The following is a 21,485-nucleotide window of genomic DNA, read 5'->3' as shown; positions in this document are numbered from 1 at the left end:
ATGTACATTGAGTATTCTAGCTGTACATGCCCCTTGTTCCATTTTTCATTCATTCTATTTGTTTACTATTGTTCCTCTCTGGTTTCAATATCCTGATAGTCACTCTGTTTAACTGCCTGTTAATACTTTGAAAGGTTTATATACATTCCATGGAGTTTCAATCCCACATATACTTGAACTGATGTCAGCTTATATTTCCATAATTCATTCATCTGCAATAACAATTTGCAAGACTGGAGACGTGAAGCTCTTAGACATGATTTTATTCTCGTTCTTTTGGAAGATTAATCTTTAGTCAACAAGAAAGTTTTAAAATGGCTTAGAATTTATTCCTAACTACCAGTTTTTATAAATGGCTTTGTACAGTTGTGTATGATTATTTTATTTTACATGGGATAATTTTTCTACTACCTATAAGTTTTGGAAAAGAAGAAAACAAATTTAATACTTAGAGGAATATGATAGAAATAGAAGACAGATTTTATGTTTGTCACATCTCTCATCAGTACCCATTTTCAAGACTTAAAGTCATATTTCTTACTATGGTAGACAGATAGGGAAAAAATAAAACAACACATGAAAAGCCAACTATTAGTGACTTTTAAAAATATAACTTCTCATTTGATGAAATTTACTCTATTAGCTAATATTTGGGTTTGAAATATGGAAGGCTGATCTATTTAACACATTTCTGGAAGGCACCTACTGAACAACACAAATGGTGGGGTGTACTTTTTCTACACTTTAATGATCTTCTACACTAAGGATCTTCTCAGTTAATGTTTTTTTCTAAATTATATTTGACCTCTAAATCAAGTTTCCTTGCCTTGGTAGACCAATTATGGATCTATCATTCCAGAAACTATGTTTTTCCTGCACTGAAATCTTTCATTAATCATTAGGAGAGGGGTATTAAAAATAATCTTGTTCATTTCTGATTTTGTTCATTCATATGGGCTGGTCATCTGTAAATTGAAAGTTTTAATTACAGTACTTTCTCTCAGGTTTTGTGATTTCACCTTTCATTTTAAGTTGCCTTGCATTTTACAATTGATTACTACTAATTCTTGTAAGGAATTGGGGCCCTGAAATATTATAGGAAATGAGAAATTTAGATGAGTCTTCAATTATTTTCTGTTAGCATGTGGCATGGGCCTATGTGAGAAGTCTTGCCCTTGTTATATGATGATGCAGATAACTGGGATCTAGTATCCTAGGACCCGTGGGTCCTGCAGAAGAATAATAGCTTTTAGACATAATATCAGCAAAATTGGGTATAATCAGTAAGAATGCTTCAGAAATATGGAGAAATACATTTTGGGACCAGCGAGTTAAAACAATAAACAGAGCATCATAGTAAAATCCCTTATAGATTAGCAAAAACAATACTGTTATTTTGCAATGTGAATTCAGAAGACCACCAACACATAGAAGGTATCACAAGTTTATAACGAAGTTATTGCATTGATACTTTTTATATTCTAGTATATATTCTAAACCTAATTATTTATATTCCAATCTATTTATGGGAATAAATGTCAATATATTTGTCTAATTATCAATTCTATTAAGGTTCACTGTGTGAAATTTAAAATTAGCACATATAAATATAAAATATATAAGTATATATAATATAAAAATTGTTTTGCATTATTGTGTTGTGCTGAGGGAATCAAAGCCAACTCTGTTTTAAAGTGTTATTCCATTATCTCTACCTCCGTTTTTGGTAGAGTTAGACTTAAAGCTTTACCATTTGTTGCTTTACAGCCTAGAGGCAAGAGGAAACACTGTGATTAAACATTACCAATTTAAGGCTTAATATCGAGGAGAAACGTATGGACTTCTCCAGGAGGTATGGAAATATTTGGTGATAGAAAGTCAGTAGTGTCAGTTCCTGCCTGGTTGGATGATAGACAGGCCAGCACAGTAGGTAATTATGCATTTGAACAATTTTTTCACCTTCTTGGCTTGAGCTACTTTTGAAATGATAAGTATAATAAGCAATTATATTTTAATAAAATACCTTCCATTCTGAACAATTCAGTCCAAACTGTTCATCTCTCTATGATTCCTTGTAACTAAGATTAGTTTTGTTCCAGTAAGACAATCTATGCTGTCAGGGTAAGATATTCTGGTTGGTCTGTTCCTATATGGAAGAAGGGTAAAGGTTAACGTAGACATTTGTCCCAGCAAGACCTCATTTGGGAAATCTTAAGCTGCAGATGTTTAGAAGTAGCTCTTAAGCAAGGCTTACTTTGAATCCATTAGCTCTACAAAGCTAACTGAGTTGATAAATAAGTACCTGAAAAGCCATCACCTTTGGATTTAGCTGTAAAGGCTTAAAAGTATGATCAAATTTAAAATGAAAATGACAAAATAGTCATTGATAAAAAAATTATAAATGGGAGCAATCGACCAAACGATACAAGTTTCTTCCACTATACACAGAATTTTAGATAAATAAGATCAATAGCATTTTTAGGAACATTAAGGGTTCCTTGTTACAAATAGGCAACCATGGATATATGCCTGTATAAAGATTGCATCTTTAAGTACTTAAATTAAGAGGATACTCCATGCTTCAGCAGCAGGTCTACCCAAATTACAACAATACAGAGATTAACATGGCACTTGCACAAGGATGGTATGAAAATTTGTGAAGTATTCCATATTTTTCATTCTTCTGATGCAAGAAATGAAAAACAGTTATTAAAAAGTTGGGGCTGGGAAGGTGGCTCAGTGGTAGAGGGCTTGCTTGCATGCATGAAGCCCTGGGTTTGATTCTTCAGCACCACATAAGCAAAAACAAAAAAACAGGAAGTGGTGCTGTGACTCAAGTGGTAGAGCGCTAGCCTTGAGCTGAAGAGTTGAGGGACTGCGCCCAGGCCCAGAGTTAAGGACAGCGACCGGACCCCCCCCCTAAAAAAAAAGTTGATTAAAAAAATACAAGTGTAACAATACATGTAATTCACAGAAATAAATGTTAGTTTGACATCAGTGTATTAAATCTTCACCTTAGAAAGACCTTTACATAGCATAAGCTTTACGAAACTTGAAATTAGATAACATTGTCATTTTATCCCATAGAAAAAAAAATAATATAAGGACCTAAGAAAAAAAGGAATCTTAAACTTCTTCTATATGGAATGCAATCTGAAAGGACACATTTATTAATGAACCTATACATTGTATAACAATGTATAATTCAAAGTATTTTATCCAGGAGGGAATGAAATAGATTATGGACATTATGCCAACATAGATATACATTTTTCAGAAAAGCACCAGGAACATCTTTAGTTCCTATACTATTCATTTCAACAGATAAGTTAAAATTATTTATGATTTAAAAAAAATCACAAACTCTGCAGAAGTCATTATAGATGTACACAAACAACTCTTGAATACATTTTGCCAACAAAGTCAGGCAATTCACGTGGAAGAATACCATGGATTCCATGATATTTTAAAGTAAGATATTGCTTTGTATTGTGAAAAAAAATTTGTAGAGACACAAAGGATGGACTGGCATTTTTGAAATTTAAGAAACTTAACCAAACCATTACGACTTAGGAGAACAATTTGTACAGCTTTCCACAACTTCAAATAGGTAGTGAAACATACTTATCCTTTTGGCAATATCAAATGCAGTTTCTTCCAAGTCGTTCTTCAGACCTGGTTTGATATAATGGTTGAATAGAAGGAGATACAGAGTATCTTTGCTGTTTCTACTCCCAGCAGCAAGATTCAAAGGGGTCAAGAGGCCTTTAGTTTGGGGATTGGTATCTGCATCATGATGAAGTAAGACAGAAGCCATTCTGGTATTATTCCACATATAAGCACTGTGCAGGGGTGTCCAGCCATTCAGAGTTATTGAATGAATATCTGCCTTGAGCTACCAACTCATGGACAATGTCTAATTGTCCACTCTAGGCTTCCAGATGAAGAGGGTTATACTCATCCTTATCCCTAGTATTCATCTGGGTGGCCTGTTTTTAAAGTAGTCCCTGCACCATAGTAAGCAGATTAATTTCGGCATCCCAAAGAAGAAATTTGTTTGGATTCTACTCCATTTTTTTCTTGCAATTGATACCATTCCTCACTTTTTCATCTTTTTCCTTGTCTTCATCAGAATTGCCTAACCAGAGACTTTGAGTGCCAGTGGGAATGAGATGTCCATGTATTTCCCTAATAGTTCACATTGGTTGAACTGTTCAGAAAAATCTGGTGTATTTACTGCTTATGATTTTTGACCATGATTTATTTTCTCTTTTTTTCATTTTTACTATTCTAAATTATTCTAAATGGAGAGAAGAAAATTGATAGAGAGCAGAGGAAAGATTTTCCTTCATATTCAAATGCACAGACTGAAAATGAGGACCAGTGGTGTCTTCATGTGCAGCTTCTTCTAGGAATGAAAAAATAGGAAACAATGCCTTCTATGTGAATGATTTGGGAAATACCATGTTATATTGTAAGAAAACTCACTATTCAACATATGGGCTTTAAGAGCTTTCTAGTAGCTTTCTAATGTTGGTATCCAACCTTAGAAAAAAATGTATAATGCAGTAGTAAAATAGAAGTTCTTTGTATGACTACCTAAATTCTTGTTTTTTGAAAGACACTTGTTTTCATCTAAAAATAGTCCTGTCTATTGTCGTCAGGTGATTTTGATGAATGAAGATGCTTAATGAGAAGTTAAAATGTATTAGTAGTCCTTTGCTACCAATTAAATTTCACTTTTTCTTCTTGGAGAATATAATCATCAATGCAATAGTTCAGAATCAGCAAGCAATAGTTCAGAATTATGCTTCTAGTGCAAGTGGATCACCAGTAAGTAATCCTTGATTCCATTTTCCACAAAGTTTTGTCAAAGATACAATCTCCCTGCCTTCTCTTGCTGCTTTCCTAGCCTGGACCTATTCCTTCATTGTACAGAAAAGGTGTGATTCAACTGATTTCAGTCAGATCTGTTAATAGAATTATCAAGTATTTAGATTCTTTTTTTAAACTTAGTTGTGGGGCCTGAACTCTGGGCCTGGTCACTGTCCTTGAGCTCTTCAAATCAAGGCAAGCACTCTACCACTTGAGCCACAGAACCACTTCTGTATTTTTCTGTGAATGTGGTGCTGTTTTGGGAAATAGAAGAGCAGAAAGTGAAATGATGCAACCAAAAATATGAAAGCAAAATAAATTAGGATAATTATGGAGCAATCATATTGTTTATGAGAACCATGAAAGAGATATAGATGTGCAATGACCTAGCTAGCCACAAAATCCATGCTTCTAATCAATTTACAGAGCAAACATTTTTTTTTATTTTTTAAAAGAGATGGAAATAGAATTTATGTATTTACTTGAAATTAGTAAACACATTTTAGTAGCCTACATAAAGAGACATAGCTTTGACCAAATTACAGACAAGAATCTTAATCCTTGGGCTGGGAAGGTGGCTCAGTGTTAGCGTGCTTGACTTGCAGCTTACTACAGTGTGGAGACTACTATCCAAAAAGGCCGCTCATATCAATGCTAGGGATGAGGATGAGTATACCCCTCTTCATCGGGAAGCCTAGAGTGGACACCTAAACATTGTTCAAGAGTTGGTATCTCAAGGCAGATATTCATGCAATAACTGTGAATGGCTGGACACCCCTGCACAGTGCTTATATGTGGAACATATTGCAACAGCACAGACAAACACCCACACACACAAATATACACACACATCATCAGATTTCTTCTTAAATATTTTTTTGTGTATGGTATTAAGAAATTTACAATACTAACTTGAATTTCTGACAGGACAATATCATCACTGTACATCTTGCTTCTATGCTTTCAGTTTTAAATTACTATCTAAGTATGTGCATTACGTAAGTGTTGGAAAAAGTAGGAGCCACACGGGTGGCTCTGGTCTTTAATCCTACCTAATCAGAAAGATGAAATCGGATGATTGTGCTTTGAAACCAGACCAAGAAAAAAAAGTCCATTAGATTATAATTTGAATGTAACCACAAAAGGTTGAAATGGAGCTGTGGTATAAGCAGTAAAATGCTGGCCTTGAGAAAACTAAAACAAAAAAAATAACAAATTCTGGGACAGAGCCAGGCCCTGAGTTCACGCTCTAGTATTAGAACCAAACTTATGAATGAATGAATGAATGAATGAACTAAAAATAAATTAAGTGGTCACATGTGGAGAAACAGGTAAAATGTAACAACCGTGGTGACGGGATTATGTATTATTTTGTAATAAGGCAAATTATCATTTTTCCTAATCACTAGTATTTTATTTGAACTTTTTTGTACAATAAACCATGAATTTGGCATGCATGTATATGTGTGTGTACAAGTGTGCACTTGTGTGTGTATATGTATGTGTGTGTGTGCGGTTGCAATGTTGCTTGCCAATGTGGACAGAGTGATGCTGAAAAGAGCTGTGTTGCAATGTTGTTATTTATCCGTGTTACGTCCTCTCATTTCAGTGGAACCACCCTTCTGTACATTTTATTTGTCAAATAATAACATCATCATATTCAGAGCATTTACACCATTAAGTAAGATAAAAGAGATCACTTTCAGCTCTTAGTATATGTTAGGCAAGGACATACACATATAATTAGGTAGTAAGTTATTGCTATAAGATGACTGTCAGTACAAAATATGTATTTGACCTCTTAAATTGGATACACTTTTAAGATATACTCATGGAGTGATTTTGACCAACTTGACCAAACAGGTATTACTCTCTGGTTATTCCTGTGAAACTCAAGGTGGATAAACTCTTTCCGGATTTGTGTTGAAAATAACTTTCTTTGTAAGATCTTATCTATTCACACTAAGATAATAAACCCTGTATTTCTGAGGTTTGAATCTCCCATCATAATTGACTGAAAATCAGTATTGTGGATATCTTTGTTAGATATACATTGCGAAAACAAACAAAAAGTATGTGTCACTTCCAGATTGTGTATGCATTTGAAGTTATTTTGTACATACAAATGTTTCTTCATTAATTGTTCTTTTGTGGGAGTAACTATCACAACTTTAACAAATAAGGCTTTTTGAATATCTTTTCCAATATAAATAACATCCCAGAGCGAGTCTTGCAATTTCAGAAAACCCTTTGAATATTTTAGTGTTATTTCAGTTAATTGACTACACAGCTAAAGACATGTCTGAAATAAACGTTAAAATCTGAAAATGTAAGTGGGTATATAGGCTTTTTATGCATCATTTTATAAAAAGCCAGTTTTTATGAAACTAAAAGATATAGAATAAAAGAATGGAAGTGAATTGGGTGAGCTAATATTAATAGAACTTTGTTTTCTATTAGCACAGTCCTTTGAATGTACATGATGAAATTAAATTATGTCCTTTGTATTACTATGCTTCAGTTATTTTTAGAATCTTTGTAGTTATAAGAGTTAATTTGTAGTATAAAGAAATGTCTTTGAAAATGATTAGGATTAATCTTGTGTGTTGTTTCCTACTCCCAAGAAAATGAGTTATTTTCAAGTGTTAACAGTTTTAAATTGAATCTTCAGTATCATAAGAAATTTTGAACAAATATAGTAGTATTGATGTCTTTTGGGGGGGATGGGGGGAGTCTGGTAGTGCGGCCTGAAGTCTGGCCTGGGCAATGTCCCTCAGTTCTTCAGCTCAAGGCTAGCGCTCTTCCACTTCAGCCAAAGCTCTACTTGTGGCTTTTTCTTTTTGCTTATGTGGTGCTGAGGAATCGAACCCAGGGCTTCATGCATATAAGGCAAGTGCTCTAACACTGAGCCACCTTCCCAGACCTTTATGTCATTTTATACCGATTGTATTCACAAGTTGGAGAGGGTTTAATTCATGCTTAGGTCTTGTTGTCTACGATTTTTTATCCTCTCATTCCTAACATTAATGATAGGTCAGACTGCATTTTTGGGTACACGAAAGGTAAAATATTTATCTGGAGTCAAAGGTGATTTTAATATCATTCTTGATTTAATAGCATTTTAAAGTAGTACCTTTCTCTCAAAATGTTGGGTATAAAAAGCAATCAAAATACTTCGAATGGTAAACAACTTAGATGAGCTACAATGTGGAAATGATTGGTGTATAACTCCTGCAGACTGTTTCCATCAGGAATTGGGGAGCTCATTCTTTCAGTAAGACAGTGTTAAACAGAGATAGGGTCACCAGTCAGTGCAGTGTTGAGTGAAGGGATAGAATATGATTTCTGCTAGAAATCAAGAATGTTATACTTTAGTACTTCTTTCACCAGGGAGGTATGCATTGATTATGAACTTTAGTTTTTCATATTATAGTTCCCTGTTTTCTAACAAAGATAAACTGAAATATTATGAGTGTACACAATAATTTTGAGAAATTTTCCTAGAATTTGTAGACTAAATGCTATTATTTTATACATAAAATAGAATAAGGTTAATTGATACAGTCAGAGATGGACCTCAGGCTAACATTTACCATGTGTGCAATGTTGTACTAGTAATTACAACTCTGAAGATTTCAATATCATCATCTGAGAATTAAAAATGTAAGTAGTTCCACTTTATGTAATTATTGTGAGGATTAAATTAGATACCATAAGTAAAGTACTTGGAAAAACAATCAATTAGCATTTGGCAAATTCTACCTGTTATTTTATCATGTGATGAATTCTAACATTTTTTTACTGTGATTTTTATTGTGTCTCTTTATGATGTGCTATGTGATGTATTGATCTTCATGGCACTGATCATTTTTCTGTCAATATGATTAAAATACCTGCAAAGAAAATTTCGGAGGAGGAAATTATTATATTTACTCATGGTTTAAGAGAACAGTTTAAGGGCTGGGAAGTTGGCTCAGTGGTAGAGTGCTTGCCTTGCATGCCTGAGGCCCTGGGTTCAATTCCTCAGCACCACATAAGCAAAAAAGAAAAAAAAAACGGAAGTGGCGCTGTGACTCAAGTGGTAGAGCGCTAGCCTTGAGCTGAAGAGCTGAGGGACAGTGCCCAGGCCCAGAGTACAGGCCCCACTACCGGACCCCCCCCCCAAAAAAAAGAGAACACAGTTTAAGATCAGATGTCTTCATTGATTTTAATTATATTTTTATTATCTTAACTAGTTGTACAAGGGAATTTCTATTCAATAAATCATGTTTTTTAGTATAATGGATCTTTATATAACTTTTCCCTACCCTTCTAAACCTCACCACACTTTAATTTTTTCTAGTTTCATACTATCTGCATTGAATATTATGTCTTCACGTTCTTCCTCCATAATTCTCTTTATTCCTTCCCTTTGACTTCTCCTTGAATCTTCCAACTGATAGTTTCCTGGTATTCATTTTGTTGGATTAAAAGTTCAATTTTATAAAAAAAAATAACATCTTCTAAATACTCCTCTACTAGCCGGGCACTGGTGGCTCACGCCTGTAATCCTACCTACTCAGGAGGCTGAGATCTGAGGATCACGGTTCAAAGCCAGCCCGGGCAGGAAAGACTGTGAGACTCCTATCTCCGATAAACCACCAGAAAACCGGAAGTGGCGCTGTAGCTCAAGTGGTAGAGCGCTCGCCTTGAGGTGAAGAGCTGAGGGACAGCTCCCAGGCCCAGAGTTCAAGCCCCACGACCGACAAAAAAAAAAAAAATACTCCTCTACAAATAGCATGATTTGGTTAATATTGCTGTGTAAACTTGTATAAAGTTCTAGCTTCCAAATATGAGACAGAACATGGGTACTTTGTGTGTCTGGCTATGACTTCGTTTACTTAACATATTTTTAGATCTATCCATTTCTTTCCAAAAACGTAACAGTCTTCATAATGGATAGATACAATCCACATATGTATATATGACACACTTTTGCCAACCATCTCTCCACCAAAGGGCATCTGGGCTGTTTTCATAACTTGGCTGCAGTGAATAGTGCAGTAGTAAACATCGTTTTGAAAGTGATTTTACAGTAACCTTTTGGAAGAATTCATCACTATCTTTCTGGGAGCAATCCTCTAGCCAGTTTTCCAGAATAAGCACATCCTTCCCTTCATCTCCATCACAATGTACAGCAAGCCCTCAAAAACACACTACCCCATACAGGTCTCAATAAGCTAAAACCACACTGTGTCCATATTCTTTCAATACATTTTTAATAATTACATATAATATAGTGAGAACCTTCTATGTACTTTCCTAATGTGGGAATGAGGGACATAACAACACAGTAAAAATAAGAAATATGCAATTAATTAGTTATTGTCATATTTAAATTCTTTTTCAGCTCTAACTCATAGCCTCACTTACTATTAATTTAATCTTTATTTGATTACTTCATCTATCCCCTAAATTATAACAGGTAAGTTAAATACAAAGGTAAAAAGTGTTGTTTGATTTTGACACTCATGTGTGAGGATGCACAATATGGGCAAATAGATGGATTGGAATTAATAGCAATTATCCATTTTGTGAAAGAAGAGATGTTTTTCCCAAACTGATTCTCACAATTCATGTTCTAATCAACAAAAAGAAACGTGTAACAATTCACTTTGTATTAACTTTTGTTTCCATTTTATTTTTATAATGAAGGATGATTTCATAAATCTACTGTAGATGCAAAAATATGTTAATATATTTCTAAATGTATGCATTGATCTATACATACACACGTATATTACACAGGTTACAATGATAATTTATAACTTCTGTAACTATTCAATTTACTAAATTATGAAAACCATCGACGCATCATGCCTGGAATCCTGGTTATTCAGGAGGCTGAGATCTGGTGATCATGGTTTGAAGCCATCCTGGGCAGAAAAGTACATGAGCCTCTTATCTCCAAACAACTAACAGAAAATCAGAATTGGAACTGTGGCTCAAAGTATTAGAGTGGTAGCCTTGAGAGAAAAAGCTCAGGGACATCACTCAGGTTCTTAGTTCAAGAACTACAATCTACTCAAAAAATCTATTTAATTTACACTGGTGTAAGTAGAGTATTTCCATCACCCAACGGCACATCCATGTTCATTTGCAAGGTACCACTAAACATTATCAAAGGAGAATTGGAACGTGGGTTCATTCTATCTCTCTAATGGATTTTTCTCCACTAAAATACTCAAGTGTTACAATTGTTCTAATTATTTAAAATCATAGCTTTTGTCTTTAATACCCCTAACATTAGAGTCTGAATTGAGTGTTTTGTTCCCTTCAAATAGGTGTTCTAACAACTTTGTCATGCCCCCAGCCCTAAGTTATCCTGATTATTTTTCAGCTAGAAACTGGCATCCTATTTGTGTATGAACTTGGCCTCAGTCCACTTGATGTTATTCTTCCTGGCATTTAGAATAACAGGTGCATGGCATTGTGTACAGAACTTTCTGTTCAGTCTGGCTTTAGCCACTATCCTCACAACAGTGCACTCCCATGTAGTCACGAATTTCATAAATTGTCATAGTTGATTTTTTTTAAATCTTTGCATTTCCTGCAGGGTCTTGAGTACTGAATTAGTTTGTGTATTCTTGGATTGTTTTGTTTCATTTGAATCTATGTGTTGAGTTGTTCCTCACTTTTCCTTTTGTTTCTTTCCCTCAAGTTCTTACCTAAAGTGCTGAGAAACCAATTCTTCTTTCTCAAGATAGTCAGGGTGAACATTATTTATTCCAAAGCAATTTCAGTATCTATGAATGGTATACACATGCTAAGTGCTGAGAAGGGTGTTTTTATTTTCATGGCAGTCTTTGTCATACACAGACAGATCATGAAATATATGAAGAAATTAAAACTACAGATGAATGTCAGGAGGAGAATAAGCTATTATTAATTGTTTGACAGAGGTTTCTCTTCTAGTGAAAGAAATATATTGCTTGATACAGGATTTCACAAAATCATATTGCTAGGAGGAACCTAAACAATAATCTAATACTACAGACTTGAGAGTGAAGAATTGACTTCCTGAATAATTTACTTTTGGGTCAAATGAAAGCAGGCAACCAAAAAGAGAGTAGGTTTTAGAGAAACATGATCAATTTTATGTAAAGAGGTCCTTAGCTGATTTTGTTAATTTGTGAACTAATACAGGGTAATAAAGTACAGCAAGGTAAAAAATAAAGAACTTCACATTGAAATACTCATTTGAGTTTGTGTACACGCACATGTGCATATGCTCATGCATGCATTCATCATTATTGAGGCTTGATAGTGCCTTGGAATTATTCCTCAGCTTCTGTGCCCAAGGATAGTGGTCTACTACTTCAGCCACTGCTAAAATTCTGGTTCATTTTTTTTAGATAATCGCTTGTATTTTCATGATTGAACAGTGGTCTTCAGATCTCAGACTCCAGAATAGCTAGCTAAGCTTATTCAGCCTCTGAGTATCTAGTTAAAATTCTGCTTGTCCTCTATGCTTCACTGCTCTTTTAATTTTTTTTCCTGAGGCATTTACAAGCCTAAGTAATATATATATATATATATATATATATATATATATATATATATATATATATATGTCTAGTTGCTTTAAAATATTCTTACTGCTTGGCACCAGGGGATCCCATGTGTACTCTTAACTACTTAGGAGGCTTGAGAACAGAACCCAAGCCAAAAGTTTAGTGGACTTATTCTCAATCTATCTCTGGGTGAATTGGATGATTTCTACCATCCTGCACTATCTAGAGACTAAGTTGAAAGGATTGTGGATCCAGGCAAGTCAATGTAGCAAGCTAGACAAGTTGGTGTACAACTATGATGTCATTGATGATGGGAAGGCTAAAATGACAGATCATGTGCATGTTCTTGTGGAAAGGGAACGCCTATCCTAAAATTAACCACTGATATGACGCCGACCTGCAAGAACAGTATACCCCAAGTTGAAATCCCCACATTTTCCCACAACCAAAATAAGTATATACATTAACATCCAAAAACTTAATACAATCTGTTCTTTGCTCTAATAGCTTTATCTGATTATCATATGATGTGACAGAATAATTTCTTCATTAAACTTATGATAATTTAAAAAGACCTAGAATATTCTTTCTCACTTATTAAGTGCAAATGAATGCAAATTGCCTCATGTCTTACATATTTGACTACCACTATAAATTCATCTTATGATTATTACTAATAGTAATATATTCTGATATATTACTTTACTTTCTAACAGTTTTTAAACATTTTGCTTTTCTGCTGAAGTTGAAGTATTTAAATAATAACATCAAAGTATATTCCTTGGGTATTTAGGGCATTTTTAACAAAGTTTTTAACCAATGGCTTATAAGAAGTCTTAATTGGTATATTATTTGGTTTATTTTTAATTTTATTGTAATGGTAATGTACACAGGGGTTACAGTTACATAAATGAGGTAATGAGTACATTTCTTAGGGAAGGAATATTGTTATATCTTCCAATGATATTTTTGTACACTCAAAACAACAACTACTGATGCTTTTGCCGTTTCTATTGATCAATGGGTACTTTTGCTTTCTTTGTTCATGCATTTTTTATTATAAAACTGATATGCAGAGCATTTACACTTAGTTAAGTCAACTAAAGAGTACACTTCATTTTCTTTTCTTTTTTTTTGAGGGGGTTCCGGTTGTGGGGCCTGAACTCTGGGCCTGGGCCCTGTCCCTCACCTCTTCAGCTTAAGGCTAGAGCTCTACCACTTGAGCCACAGCGCTACTTCTGGCTTTTTTCTTTTTGCTTATGTGGTGCTGATGAATCGAACTCAGGGCTTCATGCATGCAAGGCAATTGCTCTACTACTGAGCTACCCAGCCCCTACATCATTTTATTTTCTAAATTTCAAATTTTGAGCTTAAATGTTTCCTTGTGTTTCTTTAGGGTAATTCCTTTTTCAGAGCTGTAGGATTACTTAAATTAATTTTGCATGATTTTTACACATATAAATTATTCAGACACATATACTTTGCTTTTAAAATATTCAACATGTGGCTATTTAAAACTATTTTCTTAATTTTATATTGTTAGTGAATTTAAATACATTTATTTTCTTATAGTTATAAACGTATTTGTCCAGGTAACAAATATTTACTGTATTTTCAAGAAGCACATACTTTATTAAGAAAGGTTCATTACCTGATCACTTTTAGGAAATATTTGTACTTCAATTTTAAAAAAAGTTTGAGATCGGCATGGTGATTTGTCGCATCCATTTTCTAGCTATGGTGGGAAGTGAAAAATAGGGTTTGTAATTCGGGAAACTATGAGACATTATTATAAAACTATTCAGAGTGTAATCATTATAATCTATAATCTATAATCATTATAGATTATAATCTTTATAGATTATAATATATAATCATTATAGATGTAACTATCCCTAGCCCTATATACAGCACCTCGCTATCATTTTATAAATCTTGTGTTAAAACACCAGTAACATCAATCTTTTGTCAAAATAATAGGACACATGTTTCAAAATGTTTATTATTTAAAACTTATTTGCAAAGATTCTCATGTCTTCTATTAATTTTCAATTTACTTAATCTATTAAAATCCAAGTATATTGTGACTATTTTATTTCTACTATACTTTTAAATAGTACGAGCAATATTATGATTTCATATATTAGTATACATTTACTGTTTGTAATAATTTCCTCCGTTCAATATGTCAAAGTCAATATTCCAAATGTGTGTATGTGGTGTTTGTGTTTGTGTGTGTTTATGTGGTTTGTGTGTGTGTGTGTGCTTTGTGTGTACTTTGCAATGCTTGGGAGATCAAACCATTGCTTCACATATGCAAAGCCAATGGTTTACCACCGAGCTATACTGTCTAGTTATAATCCAAATAGTGTTTTAAACCATGACTTTCAAATTTTCATTCCTACTATGCTTTTTCAAAATTATATATGATAACATGTGATCCATATTCTATCCACACTAGCAACTTTTATTGTTATTTAGAATATTTCCACTGCCTTTCCACTTCCAAACTCTTGTATTTGTTATTGATTAAGGTATTACTTTGCTTCTTTTCTCTCTTCATTCTTTTTCCCTTTAGAGTTTAACTATTCTTTCTCTTATTACTTTGGAAATTATCATATTCCTATTACAATTTCTTTCCATTGTAACAAGTATACACAATGCTTTAATTTCTATTTTAATTTTTCCAATTTTCACTGACTTCTAGTACAAACTATTAGATGGATTAAAAAGAAACTTGTCTCAGGACACTTTATTTTTCTCCTTCTCTTCTCTGAATTCTTTCTGTTCTTTGAAACACAATACCAATGACATATAGCTCCTATGTGGTCCATCATTCTTTCCCCTCTCACTCTCCTCTGTTGTACAGCTCAAGTTGTTATCATATATATTTGTTATGCTACAGTGTTATCTAAATCTTAACTCATTCCTGAATTGATTTTAGTTGTTTCAAGTATTCTCTGAAGACATTTTTCTATATATAATATCTGGGCTCTTGTGTTTTCACAAGGTACAAAATATGAGTGACTATCAAACATCTAGATATCTCTGTAGAATATTGGTCCACCTGCTCAATAAATTTATATGTAAATTCAAGGAATACAGGTCAGTCAGAACAATCTTGTAAAATGGTTTAGCTACAGCCTTCATACTAGCTTTGAATCTTATTACCATGTTTAGAAGTGAAGACAACATAGTTCTACTACAAGAGCAGACACATAGAAGAATGTAACAGATTTGTCAAAAATAAATTATCAGTTTTATGGTCAATAGATTTTGAAAACTATCCTATGTCTTTATGAGATAAAAATAGAATCTCAAATGGGTGTATTGGCACTATTGTCTCTCGAGATTTAAAGAATGATCTTAGACTACTACCTCAATCCTTTTTTTCGTGTTTTTTTTTTTGTCACTCATGGGGCTTGAATTCTGGGCTTATGCTCTGTCCGTGTGCTCTTCAGCTCAATGCGAGCACACTACAACTTGAGCCACCGCACCACTTCTGGCTTACTAGTGGTTTATTAGAGATACGAGTCTCATGGACTTTCTTACCCGGTCTGGTTTTAAACCCTGATCCTCAGATCTCAGACTCCTGAGTAGCTAGGATTACAGACGTTACCTACAGGCACCTGGCCTACCTCAACCCTTATACAAAAATTTAAAATAAAAAATGATTATCAAACTAAATGTGAGATGTAAAAACCTATAAGAGATAAATGTAAAAATTCATGACATTGTATCAGTAAAGATTTCTAAATGAAAAGCATACTGGCTAAAGAAAAGCAAAAATATTCTGGATTATATCAAGTGATAACCTTTCATAATTCAAAGGACACTATACTCATAATTCAAAGGACACTATAACCGAAGTGAAAACATATCCAACAGATACAGGGAACATATTTGTTAATGCTACAATGTGAATGCTACAATGATTCTGAATCTTAAATATTTTAATATCTTCTAATTCTATATAATTTTTCCTGAATAGGATATTTTTAAAGAACATGTGTAAATGAATAGTCAATAGGAGGAGCATATGAAATAAGTTCCTCTATAGTATCTAAGAAAAAAGAAAAAGAAAACTCACTAGTATGACCCTAATATAAAAAAGATGACACAAAATATAGTAATGCATTTGTGGAGAAATTGATAAACTCCTCATAATGATCAATTTGTATAATACTGCACTCATTTTAGCAAGCAAGTTTTCAAGTCTTTAAGGTCAAAAAGAATTGCATAGGATCCATTCATTACACTTCTATGAATGTATTAAAGAGAAGTAAAAAACGTGTTTGGAAAGGGAATTGTAGTTCATTGACTGTGCACTTGAATAGTATTTGTGTGACCCTGGAAAAAATTCCCCCCAAAAAGACACACTATAGAGGATGTATGCTGGACATATTCCTGTAACAAATTTTATATCTATTTTAATGTCTGTTCTAAAATTTATAGCATTTCTATTTGAAGAAATGTAAGTTTGTTAAAATTAGGTTTTGAAAACTTATGAAGGTACAATTCACTTCCAAAGCACTAAAATGTATAAAATAAAAGGAGATAATATATTGCAAGTGAATTACATGTCAGTAAAAAAAACTATTGTTAAAAATTCTTCACACAAAATGCAGAATACCTAAAGAGACGTTTTGGGTGTTGGCTAAAATCTCTGTAAAGTACAGCGTTTAAAACAAAGATGTGATTTCTGTTTATTTTGAGGGTTTTTTGTCTGTTATTTTGAGTTTATACAGAGATAACTCAATCAAAAGTGTATGTGATAACTGGAATACCTAGGAATTATGCATCATTTATAAGTAATTGATAACCTTTTCTGCAAGAAACTTTTAGCAAATGACAGAAGACACAAATCTATGCATTTGCATTTTATGAAAGCCTTTGGAGCATAAAAGTAGGAAAAAGCCAAGTAAATAATTTGCATGTATTCTTTTGGTCTCTCTTTAACTTAAAAGTTATAGATTATGTATTTTTATATTCTATTGGGACAATGATCTGCTGTCACTTATTTTTTCTCTTCCCCTTCTTTTGCTCTTCCACTTACATAATTATTACTTAAAAAGACATACTTGACCTTGCATTTCTAAATTCTTCAAAATTGTCTGAACTACTTTATACTTCTGAGAGCCTCCTAGATCTTTCTCAAGGGAAATATTTTTGTCACTACTATTTTTATCCTCTATGATATTGGATATCTTCCTGCCTAATTCAGTGCAAGATATACATTAGACTCATCCAGATATCTCAACACTCGTACCACCATATCATCCTATCTTACTTAGAAATCATGCTTTTAGAATGTCTGGGGAAGAGGCATCTCTAATTTTTGAATGACCTTAAGTGATACTTACAAGCAGTCATGTTTTAAAACAATATGTCACTCAGTAGATGAATGAATTGACAAAATGTGGTTTATGTATGCACGGTGCAATTTTATGCTTTATGGAAAGTCTTTGAAAAAATGAAACTAAGTAAAATGAACAAGACACAAAGAAGCAGATTCTGTGGTTTCCTCATTTGTAATAAATAGGAAATGTCTAGGATATTCCTAGCAGTTGAGGAGAATTGCTCAATAACTATGTATGTATGACCATATAAGATGGTGATGAGCAAAATGAATTCCTGTATATGGAAACAGAGTTTTTTCTTTATAGTTGTTGTTTTAAATGTACGATGTGATTTCTTTTTTCTTTTGTGTTTGCCCTTTGGTTAATCCCCTTTTGTATTTAATTTCAGTATCCTGTGTATTGTATATACATTTATCTTAATTTGGCAAGGGAATAGGAACAATGAAATGGCGAGACAAAGAACAAAGGGCAAACCAAAGCAGTAGCAATACTCAGAAGACAACATGTTGGAAATTTACATTACAACTTGTGAGGGGTATTGGAGTGAAGGAAAACTGTGAGAAAAATGAGGGAGCGGGTAAAAAGTTCAACATGATATGTATTCACTACCTTACAATTACTGCAAAGCCTTCTACATATCACCTTGACAATAAAATTAAATTAAAAAATGAGCTGCATAAAATATAATTTCACTGTGTTGATATAATAAATATACTATGTGCATGACCTTCTCAAAAATGAACATTTTGGCTGCTAATTTGAATAAAATACCCCGTTCTTTATCAGAGGGTCATCAACTTGAATATTATCAAGCTATACAATATTTTCAAAAGATACTTGCCATTATTTTGAAAAAAATTATTTTAGTATTGTCTCATACTAAAACAAAAACAGTTCAATTCTGTTGAAACTCCTAACTTTTCAAACTGAATAATTGTTAAGGGCAGAGTATATGTGTTCTTCAACATTCCTATGACTACTTGTTTTCAAATTCTGAACATGCCATACTAGAGACATTCAAAACAGTACCTGTTTTAATTTTATTTAATTATGCAATAGGTGCAGTTTTCAATGGGGCGTTACATATGTAAATTCAAAAGAAAAAATAGCCACAGTCTGGTAGAAGGTAAAATTATGAAGTATGTATAATAATTCCTCAAGAGTAAACATTTGTTCATCAAAGTAAGCTATTATTTCTATGACCATCAACCTCAAATTTGTATGCCGTAAAGTCATCCTAGCCCAACAATTTCCAACTTGTAAGGTGCACCTTAAAATTCCTTAAATTCCTATCATGACAAGGGTATAATTTTTGTAAAAAATACTACATTTCTGCTAATGTGATGCCCTTCGTATTGTGGAAAGAATACTACACTAAACTTTGCTGCATCATTTTCCACCCAGCATTATTCTTGAGATCAGAACACTTGCAAATAATATTAATAGTTATATGTTGTATCTATCATAGATATTTAGCAGATCTGAATGTCTGAATATTAAGATCTGAAGATTCTGGTTCAAAGCCCACCGAGGCAGGAAGGTTCCTTAGAATCTTATCTCCAATAAACTGCTCACGAAAAGCCTGACACAAGTGGTATTGAGGTTCAAGTGGTAGAGTAATAGCCTTAAGCAAAAACAGGCTCAGGAACAGTGGCTAGGCCTAGAAGTTAAGCCCTAGGACAAACGAAACAACAAAAACAAAATAAAAACGAACCCTAAACCTAGCATTTTTCTCATTTTTATACAGAGGTATATAATTAAGGAAATTTCTTCCCTTGTTATGTATAGGTAGAAGAAAAAAGATGTCATATAGTTACTCTCTTCATACCATGTTACACCAGAATCTCAAAAAAATGTTCTTTATATAAATTTATAAATTAATAACATCAATTTGTTGGCAAATTTGTTTAGATTATTCACATTATCATGTTACTTATGAACTGTTGGAATTAACTCTTAACTAAATTCTAAATATACCTCACTTGAATGAATATTTTAGGCAAATAGAATGCCAGATTCATTTGTGAAATTGTAAATTAAATCTTCTACTTAAAAAGTATTTGGTAGTAACCTATAGAATATAAAATACAAACAAAAATATTTATTTTAAATCTAAATTCTAATTTAGCCAGGTGTACATAGTCCTACATTAAATGAACTTTCCTATTTCTCTACACTTAAACTTTTGTAATCCTTCATCATTTCTTTGGACTCTAACACAATGATGCTTACTTTTTCAAATTTTTGGTTGGGAATAATGAGCTATTTTGGATCTAGTAATGTTCTGTAATGAAGATGACATTTAAACACAACTGAGGATTATATATCAGTTGCATTTGGATAGGAAACTTGACTTCTCAAAACATAATGACAAAATTATCCCAAGCTTCCAACTGTGTATTCCTTTCTTGTTTATTTTTTTATTCCTTTCTTAGTTTGTTTTATTGAGATAAAATTATACTACCTAGTCCAGTGACTGTATCACTGGGTAATTTTCCTTTCTCTAATCCCTGTTTTAGTCTGAGTGCTAGAATTCCTGGCTTGTATCACAATGCCCTACATAGTTTGTTGGTTAATTTAATCTAGATACAGAGTAGCAATTCTGAACTTCTCCAATAATATTTTCCATTAGACTGATGGCTCAGACTGTTCATGTACTATTTTCAAAGATGTTCTAACATTTGACACAAGATATGAACATTTTCAGATGCACTAAAGGCGTCTCTGATTAATTCCTCCCTGGATCCGATCTCTTCATTAATGATGACTTGACTCTCTTACTATATCTGTTCCCACCTATGTAATATTCTCAAGCTTTTTTGGGGAAATTTCACTTGAGGACTTTCTAATATTAAAAATTATCACTCGATTCTAATCTTATAGGATATGTTTTCTATTATTTTCTAACTTTTCTACAGAATCTGAGAATTGTTTCATATGTGTGTTTGAACACATAAGGGCCTCTGTGTGTATGTGTGTGTTGGTATGTATATATGTATGCAAAAACTAGAAGCTCTTATTCAGTAGTCTTGCTCATAACTAGTATTCCATCACTTGAGCCATTCTTCCAATGCATCTTTGGCTGGTTAATTATAGATAGTTTCTCAAGACTTTTCTGCCCAGGCTGGATGCAAACTGAAATTCCAAGACTCCTTTACATTCTTAGGTTTTATTTCTCCAGGATTATCAACTTTTGAAATACAAACATATTTGTGAGTGTGAAATTTAAGCTGTGGCCCAGATTTTTAACTCGAGTTCATATAAAGATAAATAAACATACACATTACACATGCTGAGTATACACTCTTTGAAATGTGATCCTAAGCAGGGTGCCAGTGGCTCACACCTGTAATCTTAGCTAATCAGGAGGCTGAGATCTGAGGATTGCAGTTCAAATCCAGCATTAGTAGGAAAGTTTCTGAGGCACTTATCTCTAATTAACGACCAGAAAAATGGAAGGGGTGCTGTGTCTCAAGAGGTAGAGCACAAGCTTTGAGCAAAAGAGTAGAAGGACAGAAACCAGGCACGGAGTTCAGACCCCACTAGCATCAAAAGAAAAATGAAAAAAAAGAAAGAAAAAGAAATGTGATCTTAACCACCAGTTCATTGCTAGTATAATTCCTGTTCTCTCAACATGGCTTTTTTTCTTTCCAGTTAAGTCCATGGTCTTATATCTGACTTGCTTGGAACCAGAATT

The 21,485-nt window shown here is 33.3% G+C and overlaps 1 pseudogene; it reads left to right on the top strand.

The window, feature by feature from the left end:
- The first annotated feature begins 2,576 nt into the window (after window positions 1-2,576).
- LOC138815715 (U6 spliceosomal RNA) lies at window positions 2,577-2,676 on the top strand (annotated as a pseudogene).
- Window positions 2,677-21,485: the final 18,809 nt, after the last annotated feature.

Source organism: Dipodomys merriami, unplaced genomic scaffold (genome assembly GCF_024711535.1).
Source record: "Dipodomys merriami isolate MVZ:Mamm:240054 unplaced genomic scaffold, mDipMer1.0.p SCAF_660, whole genome shotgun sequence".
In the NCBI taxonomy this organism is placed as follows: Eukaryota; Metazoa; Chordata; class Mammalia; order Rodentia; family Heteromyidae; genus Dipodomys; species Dipodomys merriami.
The sequence above is the reverse complement of the archived record's forward strand: the minus strand, read 5'-3'. Positions and strand labels throughout refer to the sequence as shown.